We start from the raw sequence: 21,643 nt of genomic DNA on the forward strand, positions 1-21,643 counted from the left end.
GTCATTGTCTTGTTGGAAGGTGAACCTTCAGCCCAATCTGAGGTCCAGAGCACTCTGGATCATTAAGGATATCTCTGTACTTTGCTCCATTCAGCTTTCCCTCAACTCTGACCAGCCACTGAAAAACACCAGCACAGCATGATTCTGCCACCATCTGCCTCACTGTAGAGATTATATTGGGCAGGTGTTGAGCAGTGCTTGATTTCCTCCAGATATGGTGCTTACAATTGAGGCCAAAAAGTTCAATTTTAGTTTAATCAGATCAGATAATCTTGTTTATCACAATCTGAGAGTCCTTTGGGTCATTTTTGCAAACTCTAGATGGGCTTTCAAGTGTTTTATTTTTATTTATTTTTAACTGAGGAGAGGCTTCTTTCTGGCCACTATGCTATAAATCCCAGATTGGTAGGGTGTTGCAGTGTTGGCTGACCTTCTGGAAGTTTCTACCATTTGCACACAGGATCTTTTGAAGCTCAGCCAGAGTGACAACTAGGTTCTTGGTCAAGTCCCTTCTCCTCCGATTACTTAGTTTGGTGGGGCAGCCAGTTCTAGGAAGAGTCCTTGTTGTTTCAAACTTCTGTTTAAGAATTATGGAGGCTACTGTGGTTTTGGGAACTTTAAGCGGAGCAGAGTTTTTTTTGTACCCTTCTCGCAATCTGTGCCATCACACAATCCTGTCTCTACAGGTTATTTATCGTCTCTGGTACTGTACTGTATATTATTGTATTTTTTTTAACTATAAGATGCACCTGTTTATGAGATGAACTCCAGGATTAGATAACAGAAAACTGAAAAAAACATTATCTACTTATTAAACCTTCTCTGGTGGAGGGGCCAGGTCACTAACATTAGGGTCTAGCTTAGAGGGGGTTAATAGTTTTGGTGACTCCTCTTACCTTATTCTGTCATCTACTGACCATTGAAACCAACAGTAATATAGCAAGTGTTCTCCTCAAATGTAGCTAGCCAAGTAAAGGTGTCTCCTGTCATTGGTCTCTAGTGTCCTGTCATGCTTGTTTTGCTATTTTTTTTAAATTATTTTTTATTTTTTATTCTCCATGATCATGACATTATACAAATGCACACACAGGTCTGCGGCAAACACATTATACACACACCCAAACCCAGCAGTGCAATACGCACATTATACACACACAAATCTCTGCAATATGCATATTACACACACAGCCCTACAGTACGCATATCATACACACGCAATATACACACACAGTACAGTACTCTGCAGTGCAGACATTAAAAAACATTTCTTATATTTCTGGTTTGGCCCCTGCCAATGATAACATCATCAAATGGCATCAAACTGCAGGCAGGAACAGGCTATGTTTCTCACAGTCCTCTTCGTGTGCTAAATGATTGTCCACCCTTCTCTCCAGCCTGCACACAGATCAGTGTTGGGCAGGGAGAGAGAAAGAAGTGTGCAAATGCACAACTCTCTCACTGATAGGGCTAAGCACTGTATACCTGATCTGTTAGATCATTAAGGACGCAGTCAGGGAGGTCTGACACCCTAACTGCAGACTATAAGATGCAGACACTTTTTATTTTTAAAAAAATTCTTGCAAAAAGTGTGTCTTATAGTCCAAAAAAGAGAGTATAAACCATAAAGATATTCTTTCTGATACATAAAAAGTTACTTTAATATGTAAAGAACATAGCTGATAATCAAATTACACACTAATGTCCTTTGGGAGACCCTCAAGTCTTCTTTATCATATGTGACCTTTAAAGAACGTGTAATATGATCAGACCTGGGGAAACTAGCAGTTAGCAGGACTTAGATAGAGTTGTGCTTGTGTTATATATATGCTGATAAGAGTAGTAGATCAGTCCTAGTACATGAACACTAGATGAACAATTTGTCCACACATGACAGAAGAGGATTAGTGCTACACTTGCCTGTGACATTAACATTTATGATAAAGGATGCCTACTCTTACCTTCACCAGGCATAAAGCGTGCTAAATATTTAAAGGAACCACAGATCAAGAATGCCAAACTAACAGGACAATGCGGCATAATGCTTCTAGGGATAATTCTCATGGGCAGTGCTGCTCAAACTGACCTTACTAGTGAGGCATCTCATTAGGAGGTTTTCATTAGGTTTTGGAATATTGGAATTAGCAATAAAATTGAATCTTGTTCTGCTTTGTTTAGAGCTATAATAGGTTAAGGGAAAGAATATTCCCCCCCCCCCCCCCCCCCTAAATTTAACATGTAATTGGACCACTGATAAGACAGAGGTGTCAACATCTTCTGACTGGCAAGGAACCAGGAAAGCTCAATAATCCTTAATCAGATATTACTGTTAACATCTAATATATAAAGCTGAGTGTATGAATGTGTGTGTGTGTGTGTGAGTGTGTATGTATGTCCACTAAAGGAATCCGCACCATCGCATTTACAATCACTACATTTGGCACACAGGTACATCAGGTGTCAGGAAGGTTTTAGACCGGTCTCAGCTCTCTAGCACGTACCGTTCCTGAGATATTCCCCAAAAATGCATTAGCTAATGCTTAGTCACATGATCCTTATCAGCCAATAGAAGCTTGCAGGCAGTGTTGGACTGGGGTACCTAGAGCCCACCACTAATATTTATTTTGGGGGCCAACCGTACAGATACTTTTAAATATAATAAATAATCTAACAAGTTTTTTTTATATGCACATAGGCTGGTTGAGGCGCTGTACATTGAATATATGTATGTAGTGCAAGCGATCTAATGTGTTATGTGCAACTTGTGCGGGGTGGGAGATTAGGGACCCACCTTGCTGAGGGGCTCACTGGGGTATTCCCCTGTGGGCCAGTCCGAGCCTGCTCGCAGGCCCTTAGTCTCCACATGCAACAGTTTTCCATAACAACCCAGCCATTTTTCTTCACTGCTGTAGGTCAGCATTAAAGGAAATCTGTCACCAGGATAATAACTATTTAAGTAAAGCCATGGCCTAATAGCACTTAGTACCTTATTTCCAGATGTGCCTTTGTTCCAGCAATAGATGTTTTTTATCCTCTGAAGATCCAGTTTATTTGGTATGCAAATGAGCCAGTAAGGTGCCCAGAGGGGCGTCATTCTTGCAGGAAGGAGCCCAGGCACGCCCCCTACCACAATCTGTCCACCCACCCCTCCTACATCACATTCAAGCCATAACTCTTCCCCCCTTTTCCCTGCTTTCAGGATGAGGGTGGGCTTGGGCACTAGCAGGGGGCGTGCCTGGGCTCCTTCCTGCAAGAGTGACGCCGCTCTGGGCACCTTACTGGCTCATTTGCATACCAAATAAACTGGATTTTCAGAAGATAGAAAACATCTATTGCTGAAACAAAGGCACATCTGGAAATAAGGTACTAAGTGCTATTAGGCTATGGCTTTACTTCAATAGCCATTATCCTGGTGACAAATTTCCTTTAAAGGGGCAGGGTGCTGTGGAGGTCACAGTTCAGGGGCAGGTAGGGTGGCCATTCATTTCACCCTCAAAAGATGGACTTAAAAACCCCGCCCCCCAGGTCCCACTAAGTCATGCCCCCACCCGGTTAGGTCACACACCCACTCCGCAGCCAACAGGGATTGAAAAAATGAAGGTAAAATCAACTTCTGTCAGCTGCAGGGGTGAGAGGGACGGTGACTTTCTCTCTGCAGCTCACACTCAGACAGCACAGTGCTGATGTCTGAGAGTGAGCTGTTCAAAAGGACATCCCTGTGTCTGTCAAGGCCCTGCACTGGACGGAGGACAGGGAGTCTGAAAGCCGGACTTTCCAGCCTAAAAATGGACTTCTCGCTACCCTAGGGCAGGCTGCTGTGGAGGTACCAGTTAAGGGGATGGTCCGCTATGGAAATCAGTGTTAAGGGGCAGATTGCTGTAGAGGCCACTGTTAAGGGGACGGGGTGTTGTGGAAATCACTGTTAAGGAGACGGGGTACTGTGGAGGTCACAAATAATGGCCCTGTGGAGGTCACTATTAAGAGGGTGGGATGCTGTAGAGGTCACTGTTAAAGGGGCGGGTGCTATGGAGGTCTCTGTTAAAGGGGCAATGAATGATGGAGGTCACAGTTAAGGAGACTGTCCACTATATAGGTCAGTGTTAAGGGGTGAGGTGCTGAAGAGATCACTGTTAAGGGGGCGGGGTGTTGTGGAGGTCACATTTTAAGGGAACAGAGTTCTGTGGGGGTCACTGTTAAGGTGGCGGGTTATTGTGTAAATCACTGTTAAGGAGACAGGGTACTGTGGAGGTCACTAATAAAGAGGAGCACGCTGTGGAGGTCATTGTTAAAGGGGAGGGCACTGTGGATGTTACTGTTATGGGGCAGGCCGCTGTGGAGGTCAATGTTAAAGGGGCGGGCACTATAGAGGTCACTATTAAGGGAAGAGGGGACTGTGGAGGCTACTATTAAAGGGGCAGCGGGGTACTATGAGGTCAATGTTAAGGCAGCGTGGTACTGTGAGGTCACTGTTATGTTAAGGGAGCGAGGTACTGTGGCAGTCACTGTTAAAGAGTCAGTCGCTGTGGAGGTCTCTGTTGAGGGGGCCCAGAATGGTGGAGGTCACTGTTAAAGGGGTGAATTATTGTGGAAATTACTGTTAACAAAACGGGATACTGTGGAGGTCACTGTTAACCCCTTAAGGACTAGGCCATTTTTCACCTTAAGGACCAGGTCATTTTTTTTAAATCTGACGTGTCATTTTATGTGGTGATAACTTTAAAACGCTTTTACTTATCCAGGCCATTCTGAGATTGTTTTCTCATCACATATTGTACTTTTATGACAGTGGTAAAATTGAGTCCCAAAAATTTTATTTTTTTTATAAAAAAATTATAAATTTACCAAAAATTTGGACAAATGTGCAAATTTCCAAATTTCAATTTCTCTACTTTTATAATAGATAGTAATACCTCTAAAAATAGTTATTACTTTACATTCCCCATATGTCTACTTCATGTTTGGATCATTTTGTAAATGACATTAAATTTTTTGGGGACGTTACAAGGCTTAGAAGTTTAGAAGCAAATCTTGAAATTTTTCAGAAAATTTCTAAAACCCGCTTTTCAGGACCAGTTCAGGTCTGAAGTCACTTTGTGAGGCTTACATAATAGAAACCACCCAAAAAATGACCCCATTTTACAAACTAGGTATTCAAAACTGGTATTCAAAACTGATTTTACAAACTTATGTGGTATTTTTATAGAGCACGTTGTCACGGACGCGACAATACCGACAATACCAAATATGACTATGATCTTGTTTCTTATAGCCAGTGCATATGTTGCACATTTTTGTATAGGCTTTTTCTGTTTATTGTGTGTTTTTTTTTCTCATAAGAAGTCTTGTTCATAGGTGTGGCATGTTTTAGAGGGTGTCTGCAGTCATGTGACCACAATCAGTGAAAACAGGTGCAGTCCCTCTCTAAATACTGCCACTTTTTTAATGTTGCATTGTGTCATGAGTAAGGGCGCAAATTGTCTTCAGTAGCCCGAAACATGTAGACAACGACTTTGTAACTGTAACTGGATGTGATTTTACCGCAAGCAAAATACATTTTTCCTTTACCGAAGTGGAGCTGGATTTCTTCAACCATATTGCAATACGTTACCCGGGCCTATGTTAGCAGTAGTCTATGCAATCCCAAGTTAGTTAATGCAGTGTCAAGAAGGGATTGTAGATAGCCCCCTGTAAGGAATTTTTGTGTCATGTCATTAAGTCTCTCTTTCTTCGTGTCGTGGTCTGAGCTCTAAGCAGCCCATACAGGTTCAAAACCTCCGCGCTCACAGGCTAGCGTCCTGTGATCCAGCGCGCCATACCTCCAAGCCACTAAAACCAAGTAATACTTTAGGGACACTACCCACTTCTGGATATATATCCTTATATGTTTCTATATTTACATCTATGCCTGCTGACTCTCCCGAGCAATCCTGTTCTCCCTTTGATCGACTAACTAATTACCTTCTCACCCCTTACTCCCCATTCCTTAATACTGGGTCCTTCACACTCCTTTTACTCTAGGCATCTCTTACCACTATCTGATTAACACGGTTTACCTCTAGATGAAAGTTCCTTTAAGTGTTTATTTCTATGTTATTCCTCATCATATTTTGATCATATATGTCTAGTTTATAATTGGATCTATATTATCATTGCATCATAGATAACTAGACCTCTGAATAAGGTCCATTTGGGATCGAAAGGTCCTATGGCTATCATGTTGCATAATGTAACTGGATCATGAGTCAAATATAATGATGTCAAATTAATAAATTATATGAAATTGCAAAGAAGTTCTTGTGTGCCGCAATCTTCTCTTCTCTGATTACGACTACCAAGTCCTTGCTGGCACTAGCCAACTCAGTGTGCGGAACTCCACTTGTACAATACTGTTAAAGGGACAGACCGCTGTGGAGGTCACTGTTAAAGGGGTGGGGTACTGTAGATGTCACTGTTATAGTGGATACTGTCGATATATTTTAACGACACATACAAACATTAAATGAAATAGATGAAATATACTCGTGCAAAGCCGGGTCCTTCTGCTAGTATATTAATAACATTTAAAAAGTGACATATGTAATGGTGGCCACTCAGGCTTATTTCCCCTAGTGCAGTGATGGCGAACCTATGGCACGGGTGCCAGAGGTGGCACCCAGAGACCTCTCTGTGGGCACCCGCACCCTGGAAAAAGTCTATGGTGTACCAATATGCCTTAGACTATTCCTGCCATTCATCAGCGCAGGGAGCACTATGAACAGCACAGGCAGGGCATTGAATGTAGGCAGGCTATTATAGCTAAATGATAAAGTACATGGAAGATATACTATATTGGACTGCAGTATCCAGGTTAAATTCCATGTTGGCACTTTGCGATAAATAAGTGGGTTTTGGGTTGCGGTTTGGGCACTCGGTCTTTAAAAGGTTCACCATCACTGCCCTAGTGGGTCCAAGGTATCTCAGTCTGACATTGTCCAAGTATCAGCCTGATGTAGAATTGATCACTGTGTCTTTGAACAATGATCATGCATGTGCCATAGACAATTATTATTTTGGTGAGAATATGGCATATTTGGGTATGATGGAGGATCTCACTTTTCGATGCAATCTATATGGATCTGTGGAGAAAAAATCTCTGTGTAAAGTTGGAGGCGGGCAGATGTGCAGAATGGGTTCATAGACTATGGCTATGACCTGTAAAACACTTTATCCAAGCCCTTAGACCAATGATAATATCCAAACCCACTCCTGTATTGTCTTGAAAGGCAATATAATGAATACAATTTCAAAATTTCACACAGTTTTCTTTGAAGATATAGTTGATCAAACCCATTCAAAAGAGATATTCCCATCTGGACCTATGTAGAAATTTATGACTTATTGACAGGATATTTAATAAATGTCTGATAGGTGTAGATTCCACCTCTGAGACCTCCATCTATCTCAACGGGTCCCTTTAGCAATATCTCACCACTGCTGTGAATGGAGAGGAGACCACACATGTGCAGCTCTCTCCATTAACTTCTATTATATTTCCAAAAAATAACCCAGTCTGCTTATTGGGCTATTTCAGAACTCCCATAGAAATTAATGGATAAGATAGGTGTTGTATCCACGCTTATCAAACATTTATGGCATATCCTGTGAACATGCCATAAATGACAGTATGGGAAGAAGCCTTTAATGTGCGGTAAAATAACGTGTAAGAACCTTGTGATAGGATAGTGCTATATTGTTTCCATAGTCTAAGTGGAAAACAATTTCCTGTTAGAAAGCTACAATCCCAAGTCAGAGTAAGGTTTTTGTTATCACTTTAAAAGCATCTGTCTAACTATGTATCAGCAGTCCAAGAGTAGGGCTTTCAAGTACTAGTATCTATGTCACACAGTAGCCACTATTAGTCATTTTATAACGTAACCCAGTTCCTGTTCATAAGAAATATCACGCCAACAGTCAAGAAGCTATTGTTACTGGTCGACATTGCATTCTACATCTTACAGATGTTTTGACTATTGCAAAGTTATTTCCTAAAGGTCACAACAATGAAGGGCAGAAAGACATTTCTGTTGGCAAATAATTTTTTGATTTTATATAGAAGCACTCTGGGTGAACTTGTGAAAGACTCTCTGGAGGGCATCTATGAAAGTTAAAGACCCTTTACATTAACATTTATCGGAAATATTTGTATGAACTCTCTGTTACAATAATTGGCCCATTTAAAGGTTCCATCTTTACACTTGTTTATTGGATGAAACCATCATTGATGCAGATACCAAAAACATAAATTCTGGGCTGTGGATTGTCCTACATAAACAGGAGCTGCTGCAGAAACAATCAATCAGCTTGGGGATGGAATATCATAGTAATGATCACTGGTCCCCATACAGAAGAGATGACTGTTGCATGTATATGCAGCTCTCACCTCCACTCAATATCAGGCAATTATAAAGAAAGAAAATGTTGCTTCTGATAATTTACCATGTACAGGCGAAACTCAAAAAATTTGAATATCGTGCAAAAGTCAATATTGTTCAGTAATGCAAATGAAAAGAAATTGCATTAATGCAGCTTAAAAATAAAATTTGGTGAAAAGGGTCAATATTCTTGGCTCAAAGTGTCACACTCTAGTCAGCTAATTAATCCATATCCCCTGAGCAAATGGTACCTCAAAATTGTGACTTTGGGGTTTCATAAGCTGTAAGCCATAATCATCCCTTTGCATGTAATGAGTTTATCTCATATATTCATTTCACCTTTTGAGTTGCATTACTGAAATAAATGAAATTTCCACGATATTCAAATTTTTCAAGTTTCACCTGTGAAGGGGCCTTTATTCTGGGAGGCACCCATGGCTAAGACACTACAGAGGGCCATCTGGGTTTGAGCCACTTTGTGGGGCTTCCAATACATTAATATGACATCTGTAATGAGCAGGTTTCTTACTTTATGCTGTGGCCTGCATTAATACTTTCTCTCTAGTACAGTAGGGTTAGCTCTTTTTAAATGTGGAATGGTATGAAAATTTTCCAGAGAAGACAAGGTCCTAATCATGACATACAGATGTCATTCCATACCTTTTTCAAAATTGTACTACTCTGTTGGACACTGTGAGAAATGCTCTTGGCTCACCAATGTTTTCAAACAGCCCTGGGTGCAATTGGTGTAATATTTATCAGTTATGGAGAACATTGCAATTGCTGAATATTAAACAGTTATAACAGATAGAAATTCTAAAGAACTAACAGTAGAGAGTAGAGAGGACCTCAAACATGCAGCTTGCTGGGTCAAGTCTGTCATTTGAGATTAATTTGATGAGTGAATCAATAGATATATTTCATGGCTCCTAAGGGTGATTCAACATCCATCCTGTCATGTGAGAATATCTAACAAAGCACATTCCACTAACCACAGTCAATGTAGATGTATAGCCTGGAGGGAAGAGGAAAGAGGGGCAACATAATAGAAATCTTTAAATATGTAAATGCTTCAAGAGCGAAGAGATTTTAATAAGAAATTTAATATAAGAACAATTGGGCACAACCTGAAATTAACTGTTGTTAAGATCTAAATTAATGTCAGAAAATATTATTTTACCCAATGTGGGGTTTCGCTCTGGTAGACAGGATTATCGGATGCAGTATAGAGGCAACAACAAGTTCTTTGGATCAAACAGTTCAATGTTTTATTCACACTTTAGGCAAGTGAGAAAACAAGCCAAAGTCATAAACAAGCAAAAATTCACCTTACGGTGTTGGTGGTAATTCACACCATGCGGTAATTCTGCCTCAAAGAGTCCTTGAGCATAGCAGCACCAACCTGTTTTCACGCCAAACAGGTAGCAAGCCTTCATCCAGACACAAGGCTCCCAGATCCCAACACAGAGACTTTGCTTCTGAGCCCAGCTGCCTATTTAAGGACAGCCAGGTGCTGCCAAAACCCGAACTGGCACTGAAAATCCGCCCCGGCATTTGACCTCATCTGGCTGTAAATCAGCCCAGCAGCACATGCTGGGAGGAAAATACCTGATTTCCCAGAACAAACCTCTCACTGTGTCACAACCCCCCCCCCCCCACTTTTGTTCAACCCTGAGGGGGTGAACACACGCCAGACAGTGTACCCGGAGCAGGGCATCCGCGTTTCCCTGTAACCGGCCTGCCCTGTGTTCTACCGAAAATGTAAAGTTTTGTAGGGAGAGAAGCCATCGGGTGACCCGGTCATTTCTGTCCTTGGCCTGACTCATCCACTTGAGAGGGGAGTGGTCAGTCACCAGGCGGAATTTTCTCCCCAAAAAAATAATAGCGGAGAGATCCTAGTGCCCACTTGATAGCCAGGCACTCTCTCTCCACTATACTATACCGGTTCTCGGCTGAGGTGAGCTTACGGCTGAGGAATGGGATTCTCCTCCCAATTGACTTCCTGAGACAGTAGAGCACCGAAGTCTACTTCTGTACTATAAACTCCCTTTTGAAGTTAGGCGTCACCAAACCCGCTCAGGGCCGACTTCAAAGCAGAGAAAGCCTCGTCCGCCCAATCATCCCAGCGAACCATCGTTGACTTGTGTCCCTTCAAGAGTCCTGTCAAGGGCGCGGCTAGATTAGCAAATTGGGGAAAAAACATCATGTAATAGCCCACCATCGCACTTAGCAGGGTTGTCTCCCCCTCTTCCACAGAAGTGGCGGTCACCCCTACCCCTGGCCCTTCGGTCTCAGGTTCCCAGGGTTCTGGGTCTCCCCCCTGACCCGGGCCACTCTGCTAGGGTTACCCCTGTCTCCTGGCTATCAGTCACTCTCATAGCAGGTCACAGTGCTGGGAAGCCCGGGAAGTCTCTCCCTATTATGAATTCATAATGTAGATTTGTGGCGACAGCCACCTCATGGGTCCATCTACCGGCTACTGTAGTTACAGACACCAGCACGGTGGGGTAGTCTTTTAAGTCTCCACGGATGCACATCACCCTGAATTTCCGGCCAGTATACTCAGTGGACTGCAACAGGGTAGCCCTTACTAGGGACACCAGAGCCTCCGCCAGAGTGTCTCCCACTTCCACCTGGCACAAGTGATCTAGAGACTTTGGGGTGCCTGTTGCACACAGCCTCCTGGCACATAGTGACTGACGGTAGCCATAGTTAGTGTCTATGGGCTCAACCGGATGGGAACAGTCAGCCCTTACATGGCCAGGCTCCTGACACAGCCAGCAGACTATTGGAGCCAGGTCCGCCATGGGTACATCCTGGGTGGGTTTTATCGGCTCAAATCTCCAGGCCTGGGGTGGAGATTTCTGAGGTTTGCCAACCCCCCTCCCAACAGAACCCTCCTTTAGATTCCTGGTAGCTTCATAGCATTCCACCAGGTCCACCAGCTCAAGGGCATTGCCAGGAGACACCGACCAATCCAGTGCTGAAGAGGGTATGGCAAAGCCCTCCAGAATATATTGGCTAACAGACGATCCAGCATAGCAGTGGGACTCAGCACGTCAGGCTGTAGCCATTTTTGCAAGAGGTAATGTAAGAATTAATACTGGGGCCTTGCAGGCTCAGCCGGGTTGAACCCCCACTGATGCACTCACTGGCTTCGGACCAACACATTCACCCCCAATCTTGCCAGAATCTCACCCTTGACTTTCTGGTAGTCGGCCAATTGATCGTCCGGCAAGTTGAAATACACCCACTGGGAATTGGATGCCAGGAACAGAGCGATGACCTCAGCCCACTGGTCACAGGGTAGCTTTTCCCTGATGGCCACTTTCTCGTACATCGTCAGGTAGGTTACGATGTCGTCTGCGGGGGTCATCTTAGGAATCGCGGCACGGACTGTTTTCCGGGCATTGTGGATGCTCGGGGTTGCTCCTGCTGTCTGCACAGCCATCATGTGTTGTAGCAGCAACTGGTTAGTCTCCTGCTGCTGCAGATTAGCCTCCATGAGGGCCTTCACAACAGCTTCCATTTTGTCGTGGGCATTGGTTGTAATACAGCTGGTTTAATGTATAACATGCAACCGTGCCTGAAAAATGCAGAAACCAAAAATATCGGCATTTACGCCAGACTTACTGCTCTTGCACGCATCCTCCACCAATTGTGGGGTTTCGCTCTGGTAGACAGGATTAGCGGATGCAGTATAGAGGCAACAACAAGTTCTTTGGATCAAACAGTTCAGTGTTTTATTCACACTTTATGCAAACAAGCAAAAAGTCACCTTCCAAAACCCGATTCGGCACTTAAAATCCGGTCTGGTATTTGACTTCACCTGGCTGTAAATCGGCCCAGCAGCACATGCTGGGAGGAAAATATCTGTTTTTCCAGACAAAACCTCTCACTGTGTCACACCAAAGAGTAGTAGATGCTTGTAACAAACCTCCAGCAGATAGACAGAAAAATCCAAAGAACCAAGCCAATCTTTTTCCCCTGCCCCTAACTTTTATTTTCCAATCATATAGCAGCTTTTTTTTTTTTTTGGGAACAAGTTGTACTTTTTATGATACATATGATATCGTGGGAAGCTGGAAAATAATGGGGTGAAATTGGGGGACAAAAACAAATTACGCCAGTTTTTTTGGGTTTTCCTTTTTACAATGTTCCCTATGTGGTAAAACGAACCTGTTATCTTTATTCTGCAGGTCAGATTGATTAAAGCAATCACATTTATATACATTTTCTTGTTTTAATACTTTAAAAAATAAAAACTTAAAAAAACATTTTTTTCTTTGCATTGTCATACACTGATCCCCATAATGTTTTTATATTTATGTCTACATAGCTGAATGAGGTCTAATTTTTGTGTGACGATCTGTAGTTTCTATTGATTACATTTTGGGGTCTGTATGTCTTTTTGATCACTTTCTATTTAATTTTGTTTGGGAAGTGAAGGGACAAAAATTATCCATTTAATTTTTTTTTCCCATTATGACATTCGCCATATGGGATAAATACGTTCATATTTTAATAGTACAGGCATTTTGAGACATAACAATGCCTATTTTTTTTACTGTTTATTTTTAGTTTGGGGAAGAGGAAGATTTTTATATTTTACATTTTTTAAAATATTTTTTTAAACTTTTTTTTATTTATTTTTTAAAGTTCCTTATGTGAATTTAAAATGCAATTTTTATTTGTTAATCTCCATGCGGGGAAGACTTTTGGGCCCCTGAGAGTTGCTGTGGTCACAATTGGCTTGTGGGGTCTGCTGTTCTGCAGTTTTAAACCCTGAACTTATGCTGTACATGTAGGGCTGTGGTTCTAAAGGGCTTAAGTCCCCCTAGGGGACTTTAACATGTGATTGTCTGATTGCTTCTCCCATAGATTGCAATGATTTAACATTACTGCAGCCTATGGGAGAGCCACTGATTTACTTTGCTGTGGCAGTTCTCGGAGCCTTCAGAAGGCCTGAGGCTGCGACAGCAACCAAATGGCTCTCTCAGTCTTGGCATAGGGGAGCAGTCCAGGCACCAGCAGTGCAGAGTTCCTGGGGTTTCATCACTAAAATACTCACTGTGGTTGCAATTAACCATGGCATCTAGTGCAGTGCCCCATGTGGGATGGAAATTGAAGGTCAAGTGTAAACGTAGTCCATTTCAGGGTTCCATAGTCAAATTAAACACAATATGTTACCCATTCACCAAAGTTTATTGACACTATGTTGAACAATGACATTATTTACTTCTAGATTTATATATATATATATATATATATATATATATATATATATTTGTGATTCCCAGTCATGATCATACCAAAGAACCTATGCCCACATTCAGTCAACGACAAAATGGCATCCCTGTTCATACACCAGAATTGTAATTGGTTTTGGGAAGCCAATATCAATTCTGCAAAAAACTAACATGGCACACAGTAAGCAGTGTTACAAATTTTGCACTGTAGCCCAAGGGCTTCACATTTTGACTGTGTTTGGGTAATTTATTAAAGAGGCATTCCAGTTGTTAGAACGCTGGGACCTCCACCGATGTTATAGTTATCCCCTATCAACTTCTAATAACCAGAATACCCTTTTAAGCTCCTGATAAAAAAAAAACAATAACCCAATAAATTCTCATAGATTCTAAGCTCTTGTGAGCAGAGCCCTCACTCCTAGTGTTTCAGTTATATATTAGCCAGTTATGTCGTGATGTCTTTTGTTTTGTACATGAACCCTCTGAATTTGTAAAATGCTGCGGAATATGGTGGCACTATATAAATAAATATTATTATTATTATAAAGGGTCATATGAGATAAAGAAAAACATGGCTGCTCTTTCTCCAGAAAACCCATGGGTTATACATTGCATTGCAAGAACAAGGAAAGCCAAATATTCTGGCAGTCCAAGCATGCTACTTGTGCATAAAACTGCTAATAAATCTCCATGAAGTGATGAGTTGTGAAGTATTTCCACATACAGGTTCAGACACTTAGATTGGCACTGCCTGCTAGACTTAAAACCATTGCAGTATGCTAGCTATGTACTTATAGAAAATATTTTAGGAATTCACCTGAAGATACTTGTAAATCTACAAGTACTTCAGTTTGCTTGCCGTCTAGTAAAAGTGAAGTAGCGCGTCCCTTGCAGTATGAAGTACTGGTCCTGTGAGATCTGTGAGAAACAGGAGATATAAATACTGCATTGTCTTGGGAACACTAAGCAGCCTATCAAACATGTTTGTGTGCTGGCTACATTTGAGATACTCATCTCTCTCTCTCTCCATGCTGCATGGCCGTCTTTTGTTTATTCACTAATTGCAATTTAAGGTGGATCATCGGAGATGATTTGCTGGCTAACTATACTGTGGATGTGCAGTATTTAGATATGTTCCAGTTTTATAGTCTTCCTTTCAAAAAAAACACATAAAATCTATTAAAACAGAAAACTGTCCAAAAATGTAAAGACCAAAAAATAATAGAAAAAAAATATATATAAAAAAATATTTATATACATTATAAAGTATGTGAAAATAGTTTCATATGCTGTTCACACGAGGGCTATAGCTGCAGGAGACACATAAGCAAGCTAAACTGCCTTGGTCAATGTATTTAGATACAGGGCTATATGCCTGTGGTACATACGCTATTCTTTGGCTTTGAAAAGACTGGGCATCATCATAGTAACATAGTAACATAGTACATAAGGCCGAAAAAAGTCATTTGTCCATCCAGTTCGGTCTGTTATCCTGCAAGTTGATCCAGAGGAAGGCAAAAAAAAAAACTGTGAGGTAGAAGCCAATTTTCCCCACTTTAGGGGAATAAAAAAATTCCTTCCCGACTCCAATCAGGCAATCAGAATAACTCCCTAGATCAATGACCCCTCTCCAGTAGCTATAACCTGTAATATTATTACGCTCCAGAAATACATCCAGGCCCCTCTTGAACTCTTTCAGTGAACTCACCATCACCACATCCTCAGGCAGAGAGTTCCATAGTCTCACTGCTCTTACCATAAAGAATCCTTTTCTATGTTTGTGTAAAAACCTTCTTTCCTCCAGATGCAGAGGATTATACTTTGGTTACATTGCTTATGTACTTATCTTTTGGAAGAGCGATGCTGAATCTTTTGCCTCCTTTGTGGGTGTTCTTAACAAGAATTACTGGGGCCTTGTCTTTATGAGGCTCACTCATCAATCATTACTTTTTTAGATCTTACAAGTTACAAGGGAAAAGATAGCAATATTGGGACCCGACTGTTCCGTAAAAAGACAACAATTTATTGGGTTGGAATAGTCACCATCTGATGGCACTTAAGCGAGGAATACCGAAGGAGCAGTATCTGCAGCTACGGCGTAATTGTTCCTCCATGGAGGACTTTCGCCTAGCCACAGCCGATCTCAAGCAAAGATTTCAGCTCCGTTGATATCCCACGACCTGAGGGATGAACTGAGCATACCAACATATTCTAAGCTGTGACTACGCAATGAAGGATCAGAAACTATTTGCATCATTCTAAATTCTGGGGGATCCTTAAGGCCGATCTGGATGTGGGACACCTCGTTGGTGATGCAATCACATATCACGGGGGAGGAATATTAAGGATCGCCTGGTTCACAGATTTTATCAACCCTCTCCTCGTTCATCTCACTGGTTAAGTCACCCACTAAGAAGCACTTTTAAATGTGGCAAATGAATCGCCTGCAGTTCCATTCTTAAGGACAAGACATTCACGAGTACACATACTTCTCGAACATATACAATTAGGATCTTCATCAATTGCAAGTCTATGGGTCTTGTCTATTTAGCGATGTGTGTTTGTGGTGCTCAATATGTTGGCAAAACCCTGAGAGAATTCAGGAGACGCATCAGTGAACAGATAAAGGACATTCGCAATGGGTCTGATACACCCTTTGCGCGTCACATAGGGAAGCAACATGCGGGGGAATTGGGACTGTTTAAGTTCCAAGGGATTGAAATTATTAGACAATCAGCCAGAGGGGGGACCTCGATAAGCGTCTCCTACAAAAGGAGGCACAGTGGACCTTCCGCCTTAGGATTGTGCGTCCTAATGGCCTGAATGATTATATTTAATTTGTGGGTTTTTTGTAATCAGTCCCATCCACCTACTACCCGATTCCAGACCAGTTTTTGGTTACTGGCTGGGTCAGAGGTAGGTGTGGCGTGATAGCAAAGTCCCCCATGCATTATATATAGTAACACACACAATATACTCTGGTCGCTGCACAGTATTTTGTGTTGCCTGTTTAATTGTATTTCGCCAGCACCAGAATGACATATGATAGCATTGTTTAAATGGCTACTCATAGATAAAGAGCAGTCATGGAAGTAACAATATGATGACTAGGACAATTGATGGTTCAGTCAGATTTTTGATGGCAATGCCATCGGTTTGTGTGTTATCTCACGCAATGTTTTTCATCGGCGCTGGCAGGTGACACATATGAAGGCAGCTATGCAAGCTGATACTGATGCTACTGATACGACTGATGGGTTAATTTGTATCTGGATGGCAAATGCCATCATTGTATTACTCGATCAGGACACTCTATCAGATGTTGTTTGCTGCTGGTAAGTGAGCTAATGCTTGCTGTCTGTTCACAGGTAACAAGCATATCTATGGCGAGGCACTTTATGTTGCGCAGATTTTTTTATTTACAGTTGTGGTCTTTGGTTCTTTTGTGTGCGACTATGGACTACTTGGCCATTTAATCCAGCCATAATCAGTAATACCACAATAACTAAAGGGTCTCCACTATCTTTGATGCCCCTGATCACCCCTTTCTCTCCCTGTAAGATTGTGGGAAGATGACAAATTGGGGTCCCTTCTGCTGCCATACCTCATTGTATTAATCTTTACCTATGGCCTATGTTTATTTCTATATGTGTGGTTGGGGGGGCCCAGACGAATTATTTGCACAGGGGCCCTCTGCTGTCTGTGTCCGCCCCTGATTGGCGCCAATAATTTCTGCTCAGCGTGAATCGACTTTCAACAGTGAACAGCACTGGCCCACTGGTCCATCGTCCAGAGTAGATTCTCCCTGCCCCATGCAAGACGATGGTGCCTGTGCCTGGTGGTGTGGTGAGGTACCCTTGTAGGTCATCTAGCATTCAGACCACACTAATATAAATGGTTTAGAATGGCCTGACGTGACACTTGGGTGCCTCTTACCTCCTTTAAATGTGCTTGGAGTTGTGTGGCATTCATCATCCGCTTCCGCAGGGCATTGTTCACAATGAAGCAGTCATCAGTGTGGAATGTGGTCATAGGACATCCACTTATATGCCTTTCTGTGACTCTTCAAGTCTCTCTGTTGCAACCTGCTGATGACTCTCTGTGACACTCTAAGCTCAGTGGCCACTTCCATCTGAAAACATCCTGCTTGAAGTCTTGCAATGATGAGGTACTGTTGCTCAATTGTTAGGTATTGTCTTGGTCTCATGATGTCAAAATATGAAAAGCATGATGAGGAGGACTGTTTAAATGCTAATTCTAATTGAACCAAGAAATGTAATGGGCGATTCATGGATCAACTTAAGCTCCCTGCTAGAAAACAAAAAGTTGTGCAAAAAGTACTGAAATATTGAACAGTTGGATATGTGCATTCCAAAGTTTAGAGAAGGTCACATATAAAGGTTAGAGTGCATTTTAGGTTCATCCTGAAATTTCACCCACAAGCCAAATATCGCTAATGTTTTGTGAGTAGTGTACTGTAGACTCTCAAAAATTGACAGTAGCTGGATAAGTAGGGGGAAAAAAAGACAAATCAAATTAATATGTTTACATTCTACAGAATTTTTTTTATTTTTATATCATAATACGAGGGGCGTTCATTAAAGATTTCCCCTGACCCACTTCCTGTGGACTGAGAGCAATGAAACTTGGCACAGTTATTAGTCGTTCTCTACATAGGTGCCACCTAGGGACACACACTTCTCCCATCTCTTTATGCAACTGTCAACACCTCGCTTGTAGAAGTTGCCAGGTTGCTCCAAAAGCCACGTTGTGACTTCGGAAATCAGAGTCTCATCATCTGGAAAATGCTTGCCCTTCAAAAATAACTTCATTGTTGGAAAGAGGTGGAAGTCCGATAGTGCAAGGTCGGGTGAATAAGGGGGATGCGGTAGAATTTCAAAGTCACAGGAGCATGCTTCTATTTGGGAAACATGTGAGTTGTGAACTGGTGCATTGTTTTGCTGAAGGTGAAAACCTATGGTAAGCATGCCACGTCTCTTGGTTTTGATGGCCTCCCACAATTTATGCAGCATTGAAGCATAGTATTCCCCAGTGATCATGGTTCCCTTTGCTAGGAAATTCATCAATACTACTCCGTGCTGGTCCCAAAATACTGTGAGCATGACCTTGCCTGCCCAGGGTTGGGCACGTGCCTTCTTTGGAGGTGGTGAGTCATGATGCTTCCATTGCATCGACTGGACTTTAGTCTCCGGATCATAGTGATGAACCCAGCTTTCATCCTGTGTGATCAGTCTGTTGAAAAAGTCCTCCTGGTTTCCATGGCACATCGTCAATAGAGCCTGAGAGCATTCGACTCGTTCTTGCTTCTGGAAAGGTGTGAGCATCCGGGGAAGCCAGGGAGCGGATACCTTATGCATGTGAAGATGGTCTTTTTTTCCACGGACCTCACACTAATCTCGACATTTTGGGCTAGGTGTCGATTTTCCAAAATGGCAACCTCCACTTGCTGGATGGTGTATTCATCTATAGCAGAGTGGGGTCACCCTGGAATTGGAGCTGTTTCCACTGAAGTCCAACCACATTTGAATTGACAATGCCATTCTTGACTACATCATATGATGGGGAATCATCACCATAAACCTCTTTCATCTCATCGAATGTCTCCTTTGGTGTGCAACCTTTCAAGTAAAGGAAGTTGATGACTGTTCTGTATTCCACTGGGTCCATTATCAAACCTCACACCGCTTCAGCACCTGTAAAATCAAGATCGTTATCAGTTCTGAGTTGCAAATTGGCATGTAACTTATAGAGACTTATATCATTACACATGTGTAGTTTCACATAAATTCATCGTAATAATTCGTATTTGACATTTTTCAAAAAAGATTGCTTCCTTAGCCTGGATCTCTGGATTAACAAAGATCCTTATCACTTACTGTCATAGAGGTCTCTCTGAACACTGATGTTTATTTCAAGTTTATTTTATTTCAAAATGTGCTAGATGTTCTTCAGGCACAAACAAAATCTTCTCTTTTTCAGAAAATACACTGGGACATATTTGTAAATGCAGCTGTACCAGTTTTCGGGTGCAGCCTCATGGCAAAGAATGTGTTCCAGCTCAACACCACCCTTGCTCTATGTTGCTGGATAGAGAACTTTGTTGTACCTCAGCAGCTGTTGCAAATTTAATAACACTGCAAACATGCCGTACTAAGTCAAGTGTTCCCAAATGGAACTAAATGCGTTGATAGCTACAGGTAAAACACTGGCACATCATTATTAACCCCTTGTGGAAACCAAGCCTCACTATCAGTACAGTCAGCTATCAATAATCAGAGCTTGAAGATTCCCAAGGAATGCTCAGCAGATTTTCTAGCTCTGGCCAGAGACCTATGATCTGCACCAATGGTACAAAATGTTACAACTTTATAATGGGTCAAAATGAAAAGAAGCACCAACCTGGCCCACCACATTGTGCCAGGCGAAGAAATCAGCAGCAGTATATGCAGGGGAAGAATGAACAGAGAGGTGGCCTAACTTCATTAAGGTCTATGGAAGACACTGAAACAACTGACCAAGCTCAATTCATTTTCTGGATATGGCCATCGCGTCTTTTAGTGGAAAAGAACCAAGGAGCTTATCAAGTAACCATGGGTTCTAATGGCAAAATTTAGAATGGGACCCTGGGCCATTATGACCACTGGGGTTGAACGAATTGAAGTATCTGAAGTAGACTTCGATATGAATTTCAGGGAAAATTTTATTTGCCGTGAAGCTAAATTTCCTCGTGCTTCAAAGTTCGTGGTAATGAGTCAATTTTCCCTAAAACATACTTACCTCATCCATTTGAGTGTGAAGAGGCCACCACTGCCATCTTCATTGAAGATCGTGTGCAAAATCTTGTGCACCGTGATGTATGATGTCACACCAGCAAGCTTGATGATGTCATTACACACCGCGTGAGATTTCACGCAGGATCTTCAATCAAGATGGCCACAGCAGCCTCTTCCCACTCAAATGGACAAGTTAAAAAAAAAATATATATTAACCCCATGAAAGCCCTCATTTGCAATCTCAGATGCTGCAATCAGCGATGAACGCTTCATCTGAGGGGTTCATTGACAGGGGGTGGCGCAATCACCATTCCCCGTCTGTCACAGACATTCCTGCGACAGGTGCCAGGAGATTGGTGAGACTGGCAACACATGGTTTTATCTGACATGTTTTTATTTTGGATCAAATGATGTCTGTGTTGTTTCTGGTGCTTGCCACACCTTCTTTCCCCAGGTGTGGCTATTAGGGTCATTTAACCTTCTCTATTTATAGTTGCTTCTCCCACAATGCTGTGCGGTTTATAGCTTATGTTTGGTCCTTTGGATAGATTGTGGTTGGATCTCGGCTGAGTTCCTGGTGCTTCCATTGCTCCTTTGAATTTAAGTCTTTCCTTTACCTTTTGTATTTTGTATGGGTTCTGTGTGTTGCATTTCCCTATTGTTTGTATTAGGCCTGAAGGAGACTCCTGTTCATCCTTCCTTTTTGTTCCTGCCATTAGTACCAGGATCCTATAGGGCTTGATAGGACTCTAGGTATTCCTGTGTATGAACTCACCTACCTTTGGGGTCTGTTCATACTGGTAGTCAGTCTGGATTTTGGTTAGGGTTTTCACTAGGAGGTGTCCATTTTCCTTCCTTAGTTCTCAGGCATGATTCCCTGTTCTCCCCTTCCCTCCTATGCTCGGTGTGGTGTTTCCTTCCCACACCGAAGCATGACACCATCATTGCGCACGCAATTAACAAAGAAATGTACTTCCTGACTAATTTGGCACAAAACAAATTTCTTTATGAAATTAGGCAAAGCAGCAGAAACTAATTTTGTAAACTTCACTCAACACTAATGACCACTCTTAGTAGCATTTTCAGAAAAGCTTATGAATGGTTCCCCTTCCCTTCAGGGAAATAAGTCTCTCCTTCCCTTCAGGGAAATAAGAGTAAGTCACAAAGGAGTGACCCTCAGCTATCTGGCATT

General features: G+C 42.1%; 1 protein-coding gene across 16 annotated transcripts in view; it reads left to right on the forward strand.

The window, feature by feature from the left end:
- LDB3 (LIM domain binding 3) overlaps positions 1-21,643 on the forward strand; it is a 205,526-nt gene that overhangs the window by 36,182 nt on the left and 147,701 nt on the right. The gene's annotated exons all lie outside the window — the stretch shown is intronic.

This window comes from Bufo gargarizans, chromosome 6, assembly GCF_014858855.1.
Source record: "Bufo gargarizans isolate SCDJY-AF-19 chromosome 6, ASM1485885v1, whole genome shotgun sequence".
NCBI classification, from domain to species: Eukaryota; Metazoa; Chordata; class Amphibia; order Anura; family Bufonidae; genus Bufo; species Bufo gargarizans.